We start from the raw sequence: 23655 nt of genomic DNA, 5'->3' as shown, positions 1-23655 counted from the left end.
GGCGGGGGTTGTCTGCCTGGGCTTTGGGACAGACCGTGACTCAGGCTAAGGTCAGCCCTGGGCTGTTGGGGAAGGAGGAGGAGGAGGATCGCCCTCCCTCGCGCCTCTCTCCGACCCAAGCCCGGCTTCATTTCCCCCCAGGGCCCCCTCCACGCGCGCGTCTGCCTCTGATAGACATCTCCGTCTCCCCGAGTCCGGCTGCCAAACGAACACGCTCCGCTCCCTCTTTGGAAGCGGCCACGCCGCCCGCGAAGCCTCCCGCCCTTCTCCCGACACGGGCATCGCCCCGTCTCACTTTCAAGTCTGAAAGATTGGAAGAGATCTTCTTTTGCCAAGTCTACGTTGTGAGCTCTGTTGCCAGACTTAAAAAGAAATAAAAGAAAAGAAATAACATCGAAATCCCCGTTTCCAGCCAGCCGTTTTCTTTCGGTTTGAACCGCAACAGAGAAGAGGAAGTGGGTCAAAAGGGAAGAAGGCTGAGCAAAAGGAAAACATTCTGACTCAGCTTCAGGGGTCTGTCTGTCCCTCAATCTCCCACGCAGTGCGCGGCGGGGAGAGGCACTCTTGGGTTGCTGTGAGTTTTCCGGGCGGTATGGCCCTGCTCCAGAAGCATTCTCTCCTGACGCTTCGCCCACATCTATGGCGGGCATCCTCATAGGTTGTGAGGTCTGTTGGAAACTACGTAGGCAAGGGAGGTTTATATATCTGTGGAAGGTCCAGGGCGGGAGAAATAACTCTTGTCTGTCTGTCAAGTGTGAATGTTGCAATTAATTATCTTGATTAGCATTGAAAAGCCTTGCAGCTTCAAGGCCTGGCTGATTCAGCCATAGCAGAGCACTTGATCAACCAACCTGGACACAGCATATTATTTGAGAACACAGAAATGCTGGACAATTTCAACAGAAAGGAGGAAACCGTGAGAATGAATAAAATCTGGCTACCAATATGAAAAAACTCTAAAATCAGGACAGCAGATAAAGAACAACACTCTGAAAACAGGGGAAATCCAGACAGGAAACAATCAGGGCCAGCTAACATCTCCCAACAAAGGTTTCCCCCAGGCAGGAATCAGTGAGGCCTTGAAGCTGCAACACTTTTCAATGCTAATCAAGGTGATTATTAGCAACATTCACACTTGCCTCCACAGCCAAGAGTTCTTTCCTCTACCCTGGACCTTCCACAGATACATAAACCCCACTTGACTATTATCCAATAGACCTCACAAACTCTAAGGATGCCTGCCTTAGATGTGGGCGAAATGTCAGGAGAAAACCCTTCTGGAACATGGCCATACAGCCTGGAAAACTCACAGCAACCTAGTGATTCTGACCATGAAAGCTAGCCTTCAATGACACAGAGATACTATTGTTCCCAAACTGGGGGAAGTTAGGGGAGGTTGTTGTGGTGGTGGTGGTGGTGGTCTTCGTGGTGTGCCTTCAAGTCATTTCTGACTTATCGCAACCCTCATGTCAAGGGAGGTTCTTGTCAAGATTTGTTCAAAGGGGCCTTTGTCCCCTAAGAAGCTGAAAGAGGGTGACTTGTCTAAGGTCCCCCAATGGGTTTCTGAGGCCAAGTGGGAATTCGAACTCTGGTCGCACAGAGTTGTAGTCCAATGCTCCAACCTCTGCCCCATGCTGTCTGGGGGAGAAGGGGGTGAAAGTACTTACCAGCCATGGCTGTGGCTCTCTGCTGCCACACTGTAATATAGGAAGGATGACAAGGAATAATTTGGACCAAGTCGACATAAATGATGTCCTGCTTCTCTGAGGGCTACTTGGCAGGTGCATTTCGAAAAAGAGCAACAAACAGGTACAAAACATACTCATAGGTCTCCTCCAGAAATGCAGATATTGTCCCAACATCTTCTCATGTTTGGTGAAAACAGCTTTGTAGTTTCCCCCAAGAAGGGTGATGGAGTAGTTCACAATCTCACCACAGCCACAAACCCTTTCCATTTTGCAACTGGGACAAAAAAGGGGTTGTTCCTGCAATGCCCAGATCTTACCCAAGCAATAAATATCAGTTTTAAAGCAATGTCCCTACCTGTTTGGCCTCATCTCTCCACTGCCCCAAATCCTAAACATATAGCCTGGGAAGCTTTGAGTGTTAGTCTGGTTTGGCCTGTTACCATCTCTGTCTAGTGTTGGGGCTCCTGAGCATGTCAAAGGGATAAGTCATTTTTGGTAATAGTCTACTGGGATAGAGGCCAAGCCAGCCGAGAATTGTGGGCACTAAAAAAGGGAAGGAGGGAGGCTGGAGAGAGTGTGTAATCATCCCAAAGCATTCCAGTTCCCGAGAAAGCTGATAAATCATAAGGAACAAGCGTGGCTAACAATGAATGCATCTCATTCTTCCTTTGGAAAATATCTTTCTGATTTGTTTTTCTGTTTCATTGTGGTGTGTCCACTTTACTGTGAGTTTGCTTTGAGCTGGGTTCAGTTCCTTCAGCTTCAAATCTTGGGTGCTTTGTTGTGGTTGTGGTTGTTAGGTACGTTACTGCTGCATGCCATGCCTGTGATAGCAGGCTATTCTACAGCCTTGCTGAACAAGAGGCGGGCTCTGCTTCGGAAATCCGGAATCCGCACATAGGAAAGCACAGACAAAGAGAAGTAAAACAGCAGGGAGGAAGGAAGCGGTGGGTGCCCAAGGACCACCCAGAGGAGTGCCGGGATCTTTGCCAAGTTGGCAGAAACCTTGGCATCCCCACTTGTACGCTGAAGACCAGAAGCGTCACCTTCTAAGTGCCCTAAATCAGAAGAGCTGAATGAATGCTTATTCAAAAGGTATTTTCTTGCTTCTCCAAGCTTGCTGTATTTCCGCTTAGATTGTAAATCTTTGAGGGTCACTGGTTAATCTGATTTTTGCCGATGGCATTGATGTAATTTGTCTTAAGCTTGAAGGGTAGGGTAGATGATAAACAAAGATATAAACCGAGGATTATGTGGTCTCCTTTTATAAGAGAGGCAGGATGTTTATTGGCTCTTATCTGCTGGGAAGGGTGAAATCTCAAAAAGCACAGCTGAAGCAGTGCACAATCCCCTTGCTTACCGAGAGGCTGGCTAAAGGTGGCAACAGCTTGGCACAGCTCCCTAAAGGGAGTTCCCTCTTCCTGCTGCCATGCTGATCACCAGGCATCATTGCTACCCAGCTTGGCTTTTCTGAGCAGAGCTGCATGCCAGTTTCCATCCTGATGGCACTTCTTTAGGGGCACTTACTCAGAACAAAGAAGGATCATAGAAGATGGATTTGTGGACCTTTGGTGTGCCAGTTTAGAAAGAGTTGTGGTGGCAAGGCTAGCTGAGCCTTTGATGGAAATGCCATGCCATTTCATGGAACTTATATCCTAGTATGGCAGATCATATGAACTTGTACAAAGATCTAAAAGAAAAAAGTCCTAAAAGATGAGGTCCAATATTTTCATCAATGTAAGCACTTCTAGGTATTTCAAAACTTATTTCTACCCCAGGAGCTTAAAATGATCTGTCCTTGTATCCCCCCCCCCCCCCGTCGAAAAGAGTGAAAGAATGGAATGCACTGGGATTATTTCCCAAATATTAAACTGCATTACTTTGAACTTTTCTCTTTTTTCAGTCATATTTTCTGTTGTTCCCATTCTCCTATATCATATTATTGGAGAAAAAATCACATTTGTTACTTGTGATCATAACTTTCATCCCCTGTGTTACTAATGCTTTCACTTTACAAGACATAAGGGCAGAGGTCCTACATTGTTGATAAATGTGTAACTGATTTTGTGGGCTGTTCCAACCTTTGCCCTGTCCCCCCAAAACGTACCTTAACAGTCAGCAGTCACTCTGAATAATGGAAAACTATTCTGGTATCCAACAGCCATATATGGCACAATGAGGTGTAGTGGTGAGGGTCCTGCTTCTGATCATCATAGCTTCACTCTCTGGTGAGAAAGACTGGAAATGTCATCCTTACTGCATCCTGATCACCAACAGAATGGTAATTGTGATATGAAATACCAGCTGATATTAATTGGAATGGAGATGTTGACAAGCTGGAAAGCGTCCAGAGGAGGGCGACTAAAATGATTAAGGGTCTGGAGAACAAGCCCTATGAGGAGCGGCTTAAAGAGCTGGGCATGTTTAGCCTGCAGAAGAGAAGGCTGAGAGGAGACATGATAGCCATGTATAAATACGTGAAGGGAAGTCATAGGGAAGAGGGAGCAAGCTTGTTTTCTGCTGCCCTGCAGACTAGGACACGGAACAATGGCTTCAAACTACAGGAAAGGAGATTCCACCTGAACATCAGGAAGAACTTCCTCACTGTGAGAGCTGTTCGACAGTGGAACTCTCTCCCCGGGGCCGTGGTGGAGGCTCCTTCTTTGGAGGCTTTTAAGCAGAGGCTGGATGGCCATCTGTCGGGGGTGCTTTGAATGCGATTTCCTGCTTCTTAGCAGGGGGTTGGACTGGATGGCCCATGTGGTCTCTTCCAACTCTACTATTCTATGATTCTATGATTCTATGAATGTATGCATTGGCCTTTGCCACATTAGATGCCCTGGTACCTCTGATGGCCGTGGGATGGTGAATCTTCTCCAAGTTTTAATCTGATCTTGAAAGGAATTGTCCAAGATACTGAACTCTGTCCACAGGTTCAGCACCTTGGAGAGTTGATTCAACTTTTGGATAGAAACAAAATCACCCCACTGATATTGGAGCCAATAGCTATGAGCTCTAAGCCCCACTGGGGCCATGGAAATCCACTGAATTCAATGTCCTTTCAACCTTTGAGAAAAGCAAAGGCAACCCTGGTTTGAACAAATCCTGCTAAGACGTCCCTGTGATAGGGTCATCTTGGGGTTGCCGCTAATTCAGAAATTTCAGGTGGCTTGGTCTTGAATGGCCAGTTAACATCAATCAGTTTTTCAAAAGCCCCAAACTACCAGAATGCTATTGATATGATCAACTTAGCAGCTTGCATTTTGGGGCTCTCCTCACGCTTTTGTGATTAGCATGAAGATGTGGACCTGGTTTTCAAAATATATCTACCAATATAACCTTCCATTTCTAAAAACCCATGCCTCCTTAATTATCGCAGAACTCCTGCACTCCCTTTTAATCCCAGAAGTTTAAGGGCATATATAGAAGCATGCTGAAGCCAAGAAAAAAGCCTAACTCATTCTGCTGCTTTACCATGCAGAATCTGTAGGATCACTAACCTTTGACAAAATTTCACACACACTCACCCATGATAGAGCTCTCCATACTCACTAAAAAGTAGACTAAATGGCATGTGCAGAATAATGAAAAGTTAAGTTTGGGGACTACAATGTTCAAAAATCTTGAGTCAGCATGGTCATTGGAGATTCTGGGAGTTGAGATTAAGGCTAGTCTTGGTGGACCGATGCTGCAGAAACCTTTTTCCATGCAAGGTGTGGCAGTCAGTGGATGGGGAGGAGAGGAGAAACTTGCTGACTCAGTTCAGGGGAAAGAAAGAAAAGCATTTGCAGCTGCTAGGTCTACAAAATTATGATTGCATATACTATTGATTGTCCAGGAAAGGTAAGCAAGCTCATTTGGCTTGCTTAAGTATGCATCTTGGAAATAGGTTTTGTGTTTTAAGCTGACAAGAATCAGGAATGGATTCCAGGAAGTAGAAAATACAGAGAAGTCTTAATCAGAGGTCCAGAGATGCTGTCACATATTAGATCAGCTCAGCAAATGAAATGCCGGTCTTCTCCAGCCATTTGTATTTTCAGCTTGAAGCCCTGATTCCCAAAGAGGCGATTGTAGGAGGATTGTAGGAAATGATGGATATTGGGTCAAGAAGATGAAGGATAGACTAATAATGATAGAAAATGATGTTTTCAGTGGGCGGAAGATGACTGTTCAGGTAGGTCTCAAAACTGAAAAATCTCATTTATGATGGGAACATTCATTTACAGGATCATGAATTGAGAATTTTTGTTATGAGACTTTCTTATCAATTTGCTTCCTTTTCCTATTTCCCAAGGTCAGATCCAGTGAAAGGGACCAGCAGTTTTGACCCCTTGATCCTATGATATGGGCAAAGATGTGTACTTTTTATTGTGGATGCTGTCAGTCTGCCATGGCTCTGCTTACATTTTTGCCCTTTTGTAGCTTTTCCAAATTAAAACTGATGTTCTTTTGGCAGAGACTGGAATACAGATTGAGCATACTTTGTCTAAAATGCCTGGAACCAGAAGTGATTTTGATTTCAGATATTTTTGGATTTTGGTATACCTGTATATATTTGCAAATATGTACATTGTATTGGGGGTGGGACCTAAGTCTAAACACGAAATTCATTTCTGCTTCATATACACATAATAAACATAGCCTGAAGGTATTTTTGTGTAATATTTTAATAATGTGTATGAAACCAAGTTTGTGTATGTTGGACCATCAGAAAACAAAGGGGTTCCTATCTTGGCTGTCCATGTGGACAATTTTGGAATATTACAGATTTACAGGTAAGGGGTGCTTGAGCTATATTTACTTTTTGGATAACAACTCCCAATTTGCTTTGTTCATGACAATGACTATACTGACTAGGGCATTCTGGACGTTGTCCAAAGTAATTTTCCTGACCTCTGCTTTTTGAAATGTGTCTCATAGAAGAAGCCAGGTGTCTGGGTGAGACCTTGCTTTGCTTGGTCCCTGAACAGTTGACACACACACACTCTTAGTCAGGAATCGCTTCCGTAGATGTGATTCAGGAAATCCTGGGGCTGGCCTCTAGCAAAAGGCACACCAGGTGCCCAGAGCGTTGTCAGCTGCCAGGGCTCTTGCAGCAGGACACAGGTATATAAATAGACTGCAGAGAGCCCCATATTTTTCATGCTGTCCCTGCTGAGATCTAGAGGGCAGGAAAAAGGTGTTTCCTTTTGGTAAGGCCTGCAGTGTGACTGGCCTCCGGGTGCCAGATGGGACCAGAGAAGAGATACAAGGGGATGCTGTTTCAGCAGCCAACTTACAAGCATCTGCTTCAGCCTCCAATATTTTGCCACTGACTCCTGTGGGACAGACAGAGCCTTTTATGTACCCAAGAAGGGAATGGTGGGGACCAGATATCTTCTGTCGGCCCTTTGGCCAAACAAGGAATCAGCATCCCAGATGGCCCCAGCATCTGCCTTGCTTATCAGCCTGAGGGCTGCAGGGAAAAATGCACTGAAATGCATTCCTGGTATAAGTGCATTGGCAAGATACACATTGATACCTCCTCTTCTTTTTGACAGCTGCTTGGTATAGCTAGTCCTCTGATACACAAATTAAAGGACAGTTGTAAATTGTCTAGTTTAATTTATAAACTTTTGATATGTATTTCAATCATGTAAAATTATTATTTATTTAAATTGATTTGATTATAAGCTGCTCTGATATTGTTGGATACACAATCATAGATTCATGGAGTTTGGAATTCACAAGCACCATCAAGCCCAGGCTCCTGCCAGGCATGATATAAATAAATAAATAAATAAATAAATAAATAAATAGATTGTGGGAGCTTTAGCCTAAAATATTTAATTATATATTATTTATTATTTTGCTTCTAGGACATAATCTTCACTAGGCAACATACACAGTAAGCCTGTAAAGTGTATGACAAAACATGAAAACAAATATATCTGTAGTTTGATGAGACACTGCAGTGCTTTGGCTACTAAGTCTAGGCAGGTAAAAGGTTGTCCCCTGACATTAAGTCTAGTCGTGTCTGACTCTGGGGATTGGTGCTCATCTCCATTTCTAAGCCAAAGAGCTGGCATTGTCCCTAGACACCTCCAAGATCATGTGGTTGGCATGACTGCATGGAGCACTGTTACCTTCCTACCAGACCAGTACCTAATGATCTACTCAGATTTGCATGTTTTCGAACTGCTAGGTTGGCAGAAGCTGGAGCTAACAGTGCGAGCTCACCCTGCTCCCTGGATTCAAACCACTGACCTTTTGGTCAGCAAGATCAGCAGCTCAGCAGTTTAATCTGCTGCACCACCAAGGGCTCTTGCACCATAAGTCTCTCTAAATTGCAAACCTAAGGATTCTATAGGATAGAATCAAGTCAGATAAAGTGGAATAATAGTGCTATAATTGCCTAGATTGGGCCCTGGCAAGCCACTAAAATTCATTCTTGTCATGCCTCTGTAGGAAAAAGCAGTTTTGTGTATATACTATAGATTAGTGTTTTGAATGAATTGTAGCACATTTCCGGGTGCTCTTTCCAAGTGGGCTTGGGTTCAGTGACCTTTTTCAACTTGTTTTTCACTTAACATTGACCACTGTTGACAGGAAGCCTTCTGTTCTAATATTTTGTCACTTCTTCAGTCTGGAAAGAAATCCATGACAAATGTGGGCATGGATAAGCTTTGGAATTTTCCCCTGTGTGATTGTCAATGCTGCTTCTGCTTGGGTAACCACTAGCTGCCACTGAAGTTGCAACACCTTGTAGACTGAACTTTTTTGAATCACTTTTTGAATCTTATTGAATAGTCCCAACTGTTCTAGTTCCAGTGCTATGGAATCCTGGGATTTGTAATTTGATAAGGCACCAACACTCTTTGACAGAGAAGGCCCAAGATCTTGCAAAACTACAATTCCTACAATTCTGTAACATTGAGACATGACAGTTAAAGTGATGTCAAACCACATTAATTCTACAGTTTAAACCCACCCCTTGTCTCATCCTGAGTCATAGCCAGAAAAACATCTTAGGGGCAGGTGGTGTTGAAACTTTTTTTATAGCAAATCATGAAGAGTAGTTCCATAACACAAAATAATTTAGAAATCAGACTCCATCGATAAACGTCAGTGGACATTCAAGATAGATATACTCAGTGGACAATCATGGGGATTTGGTTAATCAGTTAAAATTCATGAGTAAACCAGTTTTTTAAGAAACCTGAAAATTGGGGGGGGGGGTTGAACTCCTACCCCCCCCCCCCCCTTGGCCACAGCCCTGGTGTCATCCCAGACCACCTTCCTGGTGGTGACTTTCAAATGCTAGAATTTATTTAGAGGAAAACTAGTTTGCTCCCTTCCACCAGATTTTAATATGTATATTTTAAAGAATGTTTTTAGGTGAATATGTGTTGTATTTTGCTATATCTGTATATATTTGCAAATATGTAGATTATATTGGAGGTTGGACCTAAGTCTAAACACAAAATTCATATGTGTTTTAGCCATGTTGTAACCCTCTTCAAGTTGTGAGGAGAGAAGGACAAGAAATAATAATAATAATAACAACAACAACAACAACAACAACAACAACAACAACAACAACAACATTGCATGGAAAGTTCCTTGACAAAATTGAAGGAAAAGCTGATAAGGAGAAGACCTGGCTATGGCTCACGAATGGGACACTGAAGAAGGAGACAGAAGGCCTGATCCTTGCAGCCCAGGAGCAAGCCATCAGAACAAATGCAATTAAGGCCAAGATCGAAAAATCAGCTGATGACCCAAAATGCAGACTGTGCAAGGAAGCTGACGAAACCATTGATTATATCCTCAACTGCTATAAGAAAATCACACAGACAGACTACAAACAGAGGCACAACTATGTGGCCCAAATGATTCATTGGAACTTATGCCTCAAGTACCACCTCCCAGCAGCAAAGAACTGGTGGGATCACAAACCTGCAAAAGTATTGGAGAATGAGCAAAGATACTGGAACACAACACACCAGACATCACAGTTGTGGAAAAGAAAAAGGTTTGGATCATTGATGTTGCCATCCCAGGTGATAGTCGCATTGACAAAAACAACAGGAAAAACAGCCACTGTCAGGACCTCAAGACTGAACTTCAAAGACTCTGGCAGAAACCAGTACAGGTGGTCCCGGTGGTGATGGGCACATTGGGTGCCGTGCCAAAAGATCTCAGTCAGCATTTGGAAACAATAGACATTGGCAAAATCACGATCTACCAACTGCAAAAGGCCACCCTACTGGGATCTGCACGCATCATCTGAAAATACATCACACAGTCCTAGACACTTGGGAAGTGTTCGATTTGTGATTTTGTGATACGAAATCCAGCATATCTATCTTGTTTGCTGTGTCATAATAATAATAATAATAATAATAATAATAATAATAATAATAATAATAATAATAATAATAATAATAATAATTTCATTCAGGTAAGCCTTCTGAAGCTGCCTGGCAATAAAATAATTTTTAATGCAAAGAATACTAAGTTAATTTTAGAGTTGATGTGTTTTTCAAATTTCCTTGCCTTTGGTTGTGCTGTAATGTTATAACTTGATTGCGCTTTATTGTTGTGACTTATTATGGATTGTTTTGTTTTTAATCTCTTCATGAGCCACCTTGAATCTCTGTCTGGGGAGAAAGTCCAGATATGAATAAAAAATAAACACAGAAATTAAAACTTTAAGATTAAAATCTGCTTTAAACAGGAAATTCAAGTTTGCCTTTGTTCAGTTGTATTTTCCTGCTGTGTTGGTAAGCAAATACTGGCAAGGCAGGAGGTGGTTTTGGGGCATAGATGGGTGACCCCTCTAAATCATTCTAGACAAATCCCCCTTGGCTTTAAAACCATGTGACTGGCTTTAGGACCGAGGCATTGTTTTGTTATCCTTTTTCTAGACAATGTCCTCCTTTTCTAGCTTACCACAGTTGGCAGAATTCCCCCAAACAGATTGATTAGTCCATTAAGAGATGATAATCCTTCAATAATGTCTTGATTAGACTCATTCTCTGGACGGTTCATCAAGTCTGTTCCATTTGTAGTGCTGTGTTCCTTTTGAGGATTAGCTTTTCATCTAGTATGCTTAGGCAAAAATGCTATGCCCACTTACCTATATTTCATTCAGATGTTTGAAATAAGACTTGCAGGTGATTGCCCATGTATTTTTTTTTCTTCATGCACAGGTGGGACACAGGGAAATCATCATCAGAAGAACCAACTTTCAAATCTTTGAACCAATCCTTTATAGTCTTACTTACCTTATATAATTGTTGTATTGAGATTAGAAGGAATGGGAAAAGAATTATGCTTGCTGCCTTGGATTCTTTGGAGGCAGCATGCAATATAAATATACAAAAATCATTATTATTTTATATTTTTGTATGTATAAGCAAAGCGAAGTAAAATAAAAGATTGGACTGAATAATTTCTTCTCCCACTGGGAAGGTTAATCTGCTGATTGCTTCTGTTCTCCATCTTTCAAGTGAAGCTGAGGAGGTGCCAAGCCCATGATTTCTCAGGACAGAGAGGAGCTAAAGCATAAAGAGATGAGGTTTCCCCACAATGCCAAAGTCTTTCTGAATGAATAGATTAGGATGTCATTTGTAGGAAAGCAGCAAGGTTGGGAGTAGAAGACAGCTGTCTTTTGGCTAAAAACGCCTCTTGGGACTGAAATGTGACTCTGGCCTCATCAGCTGAGAAATCAGGCCTAAACTTGATAGCAAACCCAGATATTACAAGGAATTCTGATCCTGGAGTGGATATGCAATGCAGTGTGTCCTTTTGATTTTGTATTTAGTTTATTTGGCAATAGCAAGATGTAGGTAGCTAAGCAACTGAAGAAAATTTACAGAATTTATCTCAAAGAGCATTCTCTTTCAGAATTATTCTTAAATGGCGGCTTCCTTTATTTATATACATTTGTTACACCACAATTGACTCGAAGAGAAAAATGTGGAAAAGGCAAAAACCCTTTGTCTGCATTTTCCTTGAAGTTCCCCAGGCTCGCCAGCGGGGGGAGCAAGAGCTTCGCCTTCCACCCAAGCCTAGCCCTTGCCTTTCTTCCTCCCATCAGTTCCAACCCAGCCTGGCATCTTCTGCAGCCATTCACTACGAAGGCAGGCTCCTCCCTGAGCAGTTAGTGAATTAAATGCAGTCAGATGATGACTCTGGGAGAGGGAACACGAAAGTGCTGCAGAGTCTCTTGGGATGCGAGGAGTGGGATGGATCAATGATTGATACAGTGATGCCCGCATAATCATGTGTTTGATTTAAAAAGCAGTGTAGATATCCTCCGGGCCAGCCAGGCACAGTTGAGAGCAGACGTGTAACTAAGCAACAGGCTCCTGCTTTCAGTCATATTCACATAGTTACTATGTTGTAGTGGCTTATTTAAGCCCAAATGTCTGGTGATAGAAATTTCTACAAGACTGCCTTGTAACTCAGGGTGCATCTACACTGTAGAATTAGTCTAGCCTTTTTGTGTGTGTCAGGAGCGACTTGATAAACTGCAAGTTGCTTCTGGTGTGAAAGAATTGGCCGTCTGCAAGTACGTTGTCCAGGGGACACCCAGATGTTTTTACCATCCTTGCGGGAGGCTTCTCATGTCCACACATGGGGAGCTGGAGCTGACAGAGGAAGCTCAACCACACTCTTCCCAGATTTGAACCGGCAATCTTCAGATCAATAACCCAACCTTCAAGTCAGCAGTCCTGCTGGCACAAGGGTTTAACCCATTTCGTCACCGGGAGCTCCAATCTAGCCTGATACCACTTTAACTGCCATGGTTAAATGCTATGGAATCATGGAAGTTGTAGTTTGGTGAGGCACTAGCATTCTTTGGCAGAGAAGGCTAAAGAGCTTGTGAAACTTGTGAAAGGGCCTTTTCGGTCGTGGCGCCCTGGCTCTAGAACTCTCTTTCAAAAGAAATTAGGTTAGCGCCCACACTGACTTCCTTCAGGAAAGATATGAAAACCTGTTTTTTTCAATCCACCTTTGATTAAGAAGATCATTCAGAGTGAGCCCCTATCGTTATCTATATCCCAGCATCCTGCATTTTATCGCTGTCCCATGCCATTAGAAATCCTAATATATTGCACTATGTTAACTTTATCCCTCGCCCTCTAGTTTAAATATTGAAGTGCCAACTATGTCGCTCTTGGTCACTGAGTATGTTTTTAGATTGTTGATTCTGTATGTTATACTTTGATGTATTTATTGTTGTGTTTGGATTTCTTTTTACCGTTGTATTTTATTGTACACCTCTGGGCCTGGTCCCCATGTGAGCCGCCCTGAGTCCCCTTGGGGAGATGGGGCAGGATACAAGAATAAAGTATTATTATTAAACTACAACTCTCATGATTCCATAGCATCAGGCTATGGCGTTTAAATGGTGTCAAATTGCATTTATTCTGCAGTGTAGATGCACCCTTAGATTGCTAAAGTATGTAAATGCACCCTTAGACTGCTAAACAGTTCACTGCACAATCATGTTTGGGTAAATCCGAGATCAAGAAATGTACCAAATCATATTTGTAAAAGTCAATCAAAGTGAGGACTTCTTTTGAGTGGGTTGACTCCAAATGCAAACATTCCTATGCAGATTCATTGCAAATCTGCACTTGATGGAAATAGAGAATTAGAGAGTGCTTCTCCAAATATTGATCAGTTTTAAGTTTTAAAAACAAGGAAAACACTAGGGTGGCAAGGGAAAGGGTGTGTCTGAATTCTGAAATAGTCAGTCAGATTACCTTTTCTCTAATCGTAGTGCATAACTTTACTTGGGCTTTTAATTCCCAGTGCTTTTGGGAAAGGGAAATTGAAGCACACCTGTTATTCACTGCTATCTCCCAATGTTAACAATGTATCAGAAAAGCCCATACAACTTGGGTTGGAGTTGGGAGACATTAGAAATTTGCTTGAAAATAATGTGTGTTCCATAACCACCTGCTTCTACCATTGCATGTTCCACATGCATAATTCACACCCATCTCAAATTGTACTTTTTGTGACTTTAGTGCCAGTTGAACAGAGAATAGAAAAACTATTGTTCTTTCTCTGTAGATCCCTAGCTTTGGGATGTGTCTGGATAGTGTGAAGTAAGGCTGACTCACCTATATTTGTCCCATTCTTCGTCTAAGGTGCTCAAAACAGCATGTATGATCTCTGGCAACTCAACTTAGCCCTTTGAGATAAATTATCCTGGTAGAGACTGGACCCTGATTACCCAACGAGATACATGACTATATATAATTTTGAATGTTGGTTATCCCAAAATCTGGCATTCTACTATTCTTTCTATCCATGTTTACCTGGCATTTACAGCAAAATCAGTGATTCTGGATTGAGCCCAGAAAACCTATGTATCTCACTGGAGAAATATGTCAGCGTATAAATGGAAAGTGTAGCATCAGAGACTCTTGTATTTCAAGTGCCAGAACAGGTGTATGGCAAAATGACTGAGGATTGAATCCACTTCATCATGAAAGGACTTTGTACACATATTAATGGGATAGGCAAAGGTCTTTCAGGTCTCTGTGTGAGAATGAATGGTTTCCTTCCAGTGCACAATGAAAACCCTAACTTTAACGCTATAGTCCTGTTTTAAGTATTTCATCTAAAGGACAGCTTTGCCAGCAAGCTCTGCTTAAGAAGCAGCATTTTAAAAACAGACAAAGAGGAAAGCAGGCAGGCAGGCAACCAGGAAATTGAAACATTCTTTTCTTCATCCAGAGGCTGAAAGACTGCATATTGAGTATGATCTAGGCTGGCTTGTATGCAGTTTGCTTGGAAGCTAACTCTCCAAATGGATGTAGTTTCTATTATGCAATATATACAAAAAAGAAGCTAGAGAACGTAGGATGGATGGGCAAAGTAAGTAATAAGGGAATGCACAAAAAAGTGTAGACATCCTACAAAACTTCAGTTCCCGAGTATGGTGAATTTGAGAGGAGAGTGAAGGGAGAACTGAAGGTTATGTATTAATTAAATCCATTTTATCCCACTTTTCCTCCAGAAAGCTTAGGCTGCTTTACATGTTTCCTGCCCCCTTATCCTCTCAACAACCTGCAATGTAGGCTACGGTGAGTGAAAGTGATTGGGCCAAGGCAGACTTGGATTTAGCTTGTCTATGTCCTGATTCAATTCTTTGAATTCTTCCCCACGCTGTTTGTAAAACCAGTTGGCAACAGCTCTCTCGTGTTTCAAACAGGGAACCTTTCTTAGTCTAGCATGGTAATTTGCATGCAAGTGCAAATACACTGGACTAAAGTATGAGCAATTCTGGACCTAACCCATCACTGAACTGTTGCTCACTCAAGCCCAACTCAAACCTACATGATACTGGAATTGGGCAGAGGATTTAATCCACCATTGGAAGGAATTCATGTGACTGGGATGTCTGAATGTGCTTCTTATGCTTTCATAGGAAGGGTTCTCAATAGACTTAGCTTTCAGTCTGAGACCTGATGTCATCAATACTGATTTCCTTGTTACATTTCTACTCTACCTTCCCTTTATATCATAGAGGTAGAAGGGGTCCCATGGGACATCAAGTCTAACCCCTGCTATGTGCAGACCTCCAGCTGAAGCAGGTAGCTGTCCAGCTTCTTTCTGGTGACACCTAAGGAGACCCTACCACCTTTTGAATTCTATTCTGATCTTCCAACGGGATAGCTACTCCTCCCAGTTTTGTGACAACCACATGCTTGATAAGGACTCTCTCCAATTCATAAAATAAGAACTTTTAATAAAAATATTGAAGAGTGCTGGCCCCAGGACAGGAACCTGTGACACTCCACTGATGACAGCTCTTTGAATGCAGTTTACCAACCAGTTATGGAGCCTCCTGATAGTGTTTTCATGTATTGCATGTTTAATCAATGACATCAAGATGGTATACATTACTCATCTCACAGCAACTTAGGGAAGTAAGTCAAGATGACACAAAATATATGAATGAATGGCCTAAGGTTACATAATAAGTTTCATGATTACAATGGGGTCATTCAAGCCCCTGTCCAACTTTATAATAATTATTTTTGATTTTCCCTCTTGAGCAGGAAACCCAGCACCTCCACCTTCCAAGCAGGCATTGTTCTCCCATTCCATGTGTGCCAACTGCTGAAGGCACCATCACAGTCTAAAAACCCTGCTTGCCCTAGCAGCTTTAGCTGTGGCAGCCAATGAAAAGGAAGTATTAGTAGGGAGAAGTGTATAGGCATAAAATCAAAAATGGTTTCAACTGGCATATAATGATTTGGACTTCATGATGGGAAGTGCATGTCAGATGCAATGTTGTGGTAGTCCAGTAATTCCAAGCCAAACACTGAGCCTTACCATCCTCTTGTTTAGCCATAATAGTGGTAGAATGAGAGTAATTTTCTTTATTTTTTAAAGAGTGTATTTGTCATTTATACCAGCTTTCTCCAACCTAATGTCCCCCAAAAGTACACAATATGGGGATGTCAGAAATATGCACCCTCTACCAGATTTGCAAGGAAAATGTAGATTGACTACACTTAGGGTTGTCAGTCTTTACTCCAGCAAGGAGCTCCCCTGCATCTACTCAAGAGATGATATTTTCCCTTCCTAGGGAAAAATGTACTTCTTTGAGTTATATAACCAGTGATGCCTCTTTCCCCATTTGATGCCTTCCATCTAGACTGGGAAAAAATTGTCCTTACCTGCTATGGCCAGGATAATGGAATATGTAGTTCATAATGTCTCGAGGTCAACAATTTGAATAGGATTGGAAGAGGGGGGGAAGAGTGTGAGTGAGTTCCTATTTCAGTGAGTGTGGACAGTGGGAAGATATTTTTAATATTTTCCCACCTGTCATGTTGTCTTGTACATGCTGTCATGTTTTTGTAAACAATTTAACTCTTAAACATTAGTGGATCCTAAAAGTATTTTTCAAACAAATATTTGTAAATGTGAGAAGAATGTTGTGTTGCATTTTTGTTTTTCTTTGTTTGCTTAACCTGCAGTGCTCCAGCAGGTGGCAGCACCTTTGTACAACAAATTCAATTGAAGATAAAGCTGTGTAGTGGGCCATTGGTATCTGCTGGATTTGGTGGTAGGATGGATGCTCAAGAGCAATTATATACAATGCTGTAGTCAAATTGTTCTCTTATATACAATGGAAAATCAAGGTTTGGTTTTAAAGAATATTTTAAGTTGTTGATGGTTGAATTTGTGAATGCAGACTCCATGGATACAAAGGGCCGACTGAACCCTCATATCATTGGTGGAAACAACTTCAGAGGTTTGGTTTGATTTCTTTTAATGTTCATTCCATACCCAGAGAAATTATTTTAAAAAGCCAGGAATATGCACAAAGTACCATTCAACTGCATTGCTAGTTCAATGAAATGACAGGATTTAAATCCAATTGATTGCATTTTGTGGGGTAAATGCTACATTTCTTTAAGCTGCTGCTGAAACTGTTTTGACAGAGATGTTGTTGGAAAGCTGTTCTAAGTGCTGATTCAATTTGATTTTTGAAAAATGTCTTTAAACTACTTGGTGACTCTCAATTGAAAACAAAAGAACAATTTGGTTGTTAACAGTTGATCATAAAACAGCATGCAATAGAAAGCAAAATATTGATAGAAATGCTTGTAAATGTCACTGTGCTAACTGGTAGGTGGCAAATTGTGCGTGATCTACTTCTGATCCTTTAATAATTCACATGTATTCAGAAAATGCCCAGCATAATTTTCTGCATGCATGACCTGCATTACAATGTCTGCAAATTATTTTAAGGAAAGAGTGTTAAGAGTCATTTTATGCTGCAATGTTACCCTAAACCCAAATAACCCAAATAACAAATCTTGCCCTACTTGGTAAGCCCTGCCAGGTGGCGGGGAGAACTTTTATTATACATGTATTGCCCATGGTGGGTAAAATAGCCTGTAGGGTCTGCTTGTGTCCATGCCCCCTTTTTCTAAGGCAGGGCCACGAATCATGTGATCTGTGGGTCACATGCCACTCCATAGCGGTTGCAGCGTGGCCCTTGGGGTGGCCTTCCACCCTGCAATGTCCCAAACATCCAGCCTCCAAAATTCAGTTGAAAAAGATTGGCCTAAATATGCTGTTGGTGCCTACCACAGAACAGCAAAATCAAAACAAAAGGAAAACTATACCCCGAAAAATGCTCCGAAAAATGATCAGGAATGACACAATACCACTCCCAGTCCCCAAAATGGGGACTTTGATGGCATACTGTGATCTACTGGTGACTGTAATGGCAAGTTATAAATTTTGGGGGACCCTGAAAAGATATAGTACTGCCATTTGAGCTTCAAACTCTGCCCACCCCTATTCTTTTTAAAATAATTTTTATTAATCTAACAATGGTGATTACAATTTTTTTTTAAATGCTCAAACTTCTATTCTGAGAAGTCTGGAGCAGTGCAAATATCATCTAACTCATATCCCATTCCCATTCACACCAAAGACTGGGTGACTTGGAAGGTGCTGAACATACTGCGCACTAGCACCACGAGATGCAGAGCCAATCTTAAGAAATGGGGCTATAAAATGGAATCCACAACATGCAAGTGTGGAGAAGAGCAAACCACAGATTACCTACTGCAATGTAGTCTGAGTCTTGCCACATGCACAGTGGAGGACCTTCTTATAGCAACACCAGAGGCACTCGAATTGGCCAGCTACTGGTCAAAGAACATTTAGTATAATGCCAAGTTTTTGAACTTTGTTTGTGTGTGTTTTAAAACACATTTTGCTTCTGATACAATAAATAAATTCCATTCTTAACTCTGTGAGATAGATTAAGCTAACAGCGACTTGATCAAGATCACAGCTCATAAGATGAAAGCTTACAAAGAGGGTACATAGTCGTAACAGCCTAGTTATTGTAAAGCCAGTAGTTAGGGTTTTTTTTTTTTTTGTAGAGACCTTGAATACTTGGAACCATGAGCATGCTAAGGATTCGACAACCTGATGCCCTTCAGGTGTATTACATTATAAGTGATTCATCCCAAATGTGCTACCTGGACATGATGGTTCCTATAACCCAGTATATCTGAAGGGCCACAGGTATAGATGACTTATGGTGACACTAGGGCAAACCTATACCAGCAGTTCCCAAGTTACAAACATCCGACTTACAAATGACTCAGTTCCAAATGGGAATGAGACAACAGGAAGGGAAATTCACTCCTGAAAGAGTTATCATGGGTAAAAGGGATCTCCACCAAAGCTTTCTCCCTAATCCTTATTTCCACAACAATCCAGTTTTTTCAAAAATTTCCCAAATTTTCAATTGTCACAGGGACAGAAAGTGAGGCGAAATTTTCTGAACAGGGGCACAGACAGCAAAACAAATACTACAGGGGTGTTAACCCTTCCCTATGTTATCCAAAACACACATACATATACATACATAGATGGATGGAGTTACACTTTAAAATATATCTGTTCTGACTTACATACAAATTTAGCTTAAGAACAAACTTACAGAACCTATCTGGTTCCTAACATGGGGACTGCCTGTCATCATCATCGCTGATCATTTGTGTCCGAGTAAGATGGCCTTCCAAGTGTAGGGTCTTGGCAGTGGGTCCGTAGGTGACTGTAGAAACTTATTCTTCATAGGACCATAGAATAACAGAGTTCGAAGGGGCCACATTGGCTATCTAGTTCAACCTGACAGATGGCCATCCAACCTCTGTTTAAAATTTCCAGGGAAGGAGCTTCAATCACACTCTGAGGCAGAGAGTTCCACTGTTGAACAGCTTGTACGGTCAGGAAGTTCTTCCTACTGTTCAGGTGGAATTTCCTTTCTGTAATCTGAACCCATTGCTCCTAGTCCTAGTTTCAAGAGCCACTACATCATGCTGGCTCCTTACTTGTACTGAAAACAAAATAAAAGCACTTATTTGTTCTTAAATTCATTATTATTGAATTTGTGCCCTGCCTTTCTCTCCAAATGTGATTCAGGATGGCTTACAATAACTTAAAAGCGATTAAAGTAAACTAAGGTCTTATAAAAGTTTGAAGATAACTAAATAACAATATTTAAACAGTTGCAAATTCCTCAGGTTATCCGGTAGGTCATTTCAGTGTTCAAATGTCATCATTGATCAGAAAGTGAAACTATCTTCCTGTCTTGATGCTGATCTCAACTTCCTGCTGTTACCTCTTGTTTAGTCTCAGTATGAAGGTCACAACAACATGATGTGCCCGATAAACCCTATTCTTGGGTAGTGTGGAAGTGCAGTAATCCATTATGGCTCAAAATTGTTACTTCTCAAACTGATCTGCACAGCCTTGAATAAATGACCGTTATTCTTCTGTTCCATAAAATAAATGAGATAGAAAGCACACACATATCTACTTGTGGATTTTTTATTTAGGTGATCAGAATATTCACTATTCCATCACCTAGAAAGTGCTCCTCCAATAATGGGCATAGCTGTTACTGGAGAGAAATAGCTTGTATTCTTTAAATTCACTTCCAGTGGATAGCAAATACATTTAACTAGGCAAAATTAGTAACAACCTACCAAATAATCCTGACTCTTCCACACCTTAAAAACGGTCTTATGGCTGTGACCAAGCTTTTAATTTTGATAGTGAATAATGAATATAGGTTTCAAAACAATTTAAGCACTGGGAAAAGAGGCACACTGATTTTGCAGAGAGCATATGTCAGGGAAATGGCAGCCTCCACAATATGAGACAGTTTTGTCTCACTTCACTTAAAGGTCTTTTCATTTTTAACTGTGGAAACATCACCCATTGTTGTGCTTTTCAACTCTCTTGAGTTCTGAATAATGTTGACCTCTTTTTTACTTCTTTCCATTTGTCACTCAGGGTAGAGCCATCATTTCATTGTCCCTCTTTGGGACTTTGTGAGACCTATATCAAGGTTGCCAAGATGTGTAGTTTTGGATTAAAAGGGATGTGGGGCGTAGCCAGGATATCCTCCTGTGCTCAGGAAAAACTGAGAATTTACGTTTCTCCCACTTTCTTTATCCAATCTCTACTTGTTTCCTCAGTAGGTATTTTTGAAGAGCACACTCTTTGTTTGACCTACACCTATGAAACTTTAAATCTCTAATCCTTTTATTGTCACAGTTTCCATTCAGCTATAACAATGACCCACTTGTTTGTACTATTCATCTACTTTTCTTGTAGAGGCTGGAAAACCTATTTTTGGAGCTTCCATTCTCAGAACATCTTTAGATTGGTCTAATAAAGTAAAATTTCCAACCCCTTACTTCACCTCTGCTTTCTAAACATCGGGAAGCTCTTTCATCACATTCATTATACCACATGATTCTGACATCAGCTTACCCAAGTCTTTTTCATTCATCGAAAAGAGCAGAGCCCCAACATAAACAGAAGGCTACTAAGTTAATTCTAACAGAACATGTTGAGGGGATGGTGTTTGGTTTTTGCCTAAGGGAATGGAGAGGGGCTGGAATTAATGACCTATGAAATGATAAATTGCTGCTTTAGAAATACAGGAGAGAAAAGGGAATAGGAACAGGAGTTTCACAGTCACCTTGCCAGTCCTGTGGGATTAGAGGAGGGAGAACTGATTTGTGTCTATTCTCAGGGATCATCCTAGCCATTAACCTTCTTCCAAGATGTTCCCCCACTTTCATTTATCCCATTACAGTTGGTTGGATGAGATCCAAAGTGCATGGAGGAATTCAGGTTCAAATGGGGGGGGGGGGGGGGGAATACAGGGAACAGGAATATGGGTTGTTGTATGTCTTTCGGGCTGTGTGGCCATGTTCCAGAAGTATTCTCTCCTGACGTTTCGCCCACATCTATGGCAGGCATCCTCAGAGGTTGTGAGGTATGGATAAACTAAGTAAGAAAAGGAAAGAATATATATCTGTGTGGAGTCCAAGGTGTGGCAAGAGTTCTTTGTCACTGGGAGCCAGCATTAATGTTTCAGGTAATCACCCTAATTAGCATTGGAAATGTTTTGTCCCTTGCCTGGGGGCATCCTTTGTTTAGTCAAGCCCTCATTGTGTTGGTTCCCATCTACTGTTTTGATTTTGGAGTTTTGTAATACTGGTAGCCAGATTTTGTTCATTTTCATGGTTTCTTCCTTTCTGTTGAAGTTGTCCACATGCTTGTGGATTTCAATGGCTTCTCTGTGTAGTCTGACATGATAGTTGTTGGAATGGTCCAGCATTTTTGTGTTCTCTTTTTTTTTGAAATAATTTTTATTATAGAATTTTTATTTAACAATTGCCTCCTAAGGGAAAGGTGGGAAGGAAGATGACGGGTTGTAGGGTAGGGATTGGGGAAGGGGGGAGGGGAGGGGTGATGAGAGGGGGGATCAATCCTTGGGAAGGAATAGGGATTAAAGGTGGGAAAGGAGCCCTAATTGGGGTGGGGGAAGGGGGTGGGGTGGACTTCCGCTCTACTATCTTCTGTTAATCATCCTGCTTGATTCATCTTCTTAACTCTTCTTCTACGTATTCTTCAAAGTATGTCCAATCCGTTTCTTTCATTATTCCTCCTGTGTTTTTTTTAATCAAAAAAGTTAGCTTATCCATATTCTTAATGTCCATTACTTTATCTATCCACATCTCTCTAGTAGGGGTTTCTGGGTGCTTCCAATATTTGGCAATTACCAATCTTGCTGCCGTTATTAAGTAAGTGTAGATTTTATCTAAATTCTCCTTATTTTTGGCTTCTACTTTATTCTCTTTTTCAAAGATATTATATAACCCTAATAGGTAGTGATCTGGCTTGCATTCTAAATTAATTTTTAGAATTTTCCTACATTCCAAATTAATTGTTGACCAGAACTTTTTGACTTTTTTACAGCTCCACCACATGTGGATGTATGACCCAACCTGCTCTCTACATCTCCAACATTTATTATCAGTATTTTTGTACATTAAGGCAATTTTTTTAGGCGTCAGATACCACCTATGAATAGTTTTAATCCAATTTTCCTTAAGGTCGGTGGCCCGGCAGTACTTAATTTTTTTATTCCATAACGCCTCCCATTCATTTATTAGGATGGGCCTGTTTATGTCTCTTGACCATTTTAACATTGATTCCTTTATTACTTCCTTTTCCGTGGCCCACTCCACTAATTTGTTATATAAAATAGTTATCACCTTTTTATTTCTTTGTAGTATAATATCCCAAAACTCATTAGTTGAGCTAAAACCCACTTTTTTATCAACCGTGAAACTTTCTTTTAACTGGTAATAATGTAGCCATGACACATTCTTATAGTTAATTTGGATTTCTTCTAGCTTCTTAATCTCTGGTTGTCCTTTCATATTTGACCAGTTTAGCACCTCCTTATACGTTGGCCAGGATATCCATCCTAGTTCTCGTCTCTGATTCGCTTCTAGCGGCGAGAGCCAAAGCGATGTCTTTTCATAAAGAAATCTTTTATACTTAGTCCAAGTTTTTAGTAGCGCCGACCTAACAAAATGATTACCAAAATTTCTTTCAATTTTATGCTTATCGTGCCATAAATACCCATGCCAGCCCCTTCTTAAATTATAGCCTTCTAATGATAAGATTTTCACTTTTTTTAGATTCGCCCAATCCCTAATCCAGTCCAATGCACAGGCCTCATGATATAATTTAAGGTCTGGCAAGTCGAGCCCCCCTCTTTCTTTGGGGGTTAACATCGTCGAAAGTTTAATCCTAGGTTTTTTATTGTTCCATACAAACTTTCTTATATCTTTGTACCAATTATTAAACAGTTGATTATTTCTTATTATAGGAATGTTCCTAAACAGGTACAGCATCTTCGGAAGGACTGACATTTTGACTGTAGCTATTCTGCCTAAAAGAGATATCTTTAAATTTTTCCATTCCTCCAGGTCTTTTTTTATTTCTTTCCATTTCCTCATATAATTGAGTTCCAACAAGCGGTTATTTTTTGCCGCAATCCAAATGCCTAAATATTTAATTTTGTTTGCTAGTTGGAGTCCCGTTT

The 23655-nt window shown here is 41.1% G+C and overlaps 1 protein-coding gene across 6 annotated transcripts in view; it reads left to right on the top strand.

The window, feature by feature from the left end:
* nav1 (neuron navigator 1) overlaps positions 1 to 23655 on the top strand; it is a 365889-nt gene that overhangs the window by 776 nt on the left and 341458 nt on the right. The window contains exon 1 of one of the 6 annotated variants that reach the window (XM_062978709.1): positions 1624 to 2783. The exons of the other annotated variants lie outside the window; for them this stretch is intronic. The gene's annotated coding sequence lies outside the window, so the exon portion shown is untranslated. Of the gene's footprint in view, positions 1 to 1623; positions 2784 to 23655 lie in introns of those variants that run through there. 6 annotated transcript variants of the gene reach the window in all.

The sequence above is a fragment of the Anolis carolinensis genome, chromosome 4 (assembly GCF_035594765.1).
Source record: "Anolis carolinensis isolate JA03-04 chromosome 4, rAnoCar3.1.pri, whole genome shotgun sequence".
NCBI lineage: Eukaryota > Metazoa > Chordata > Lepidosauria > Squamata > Dactyloidae > Anolis > Anolis carolinensis.
Note: the sequence above shows the minus strand (reverse complement) of the source record. Positions and strands in the feature narration are given on the sequence as shown.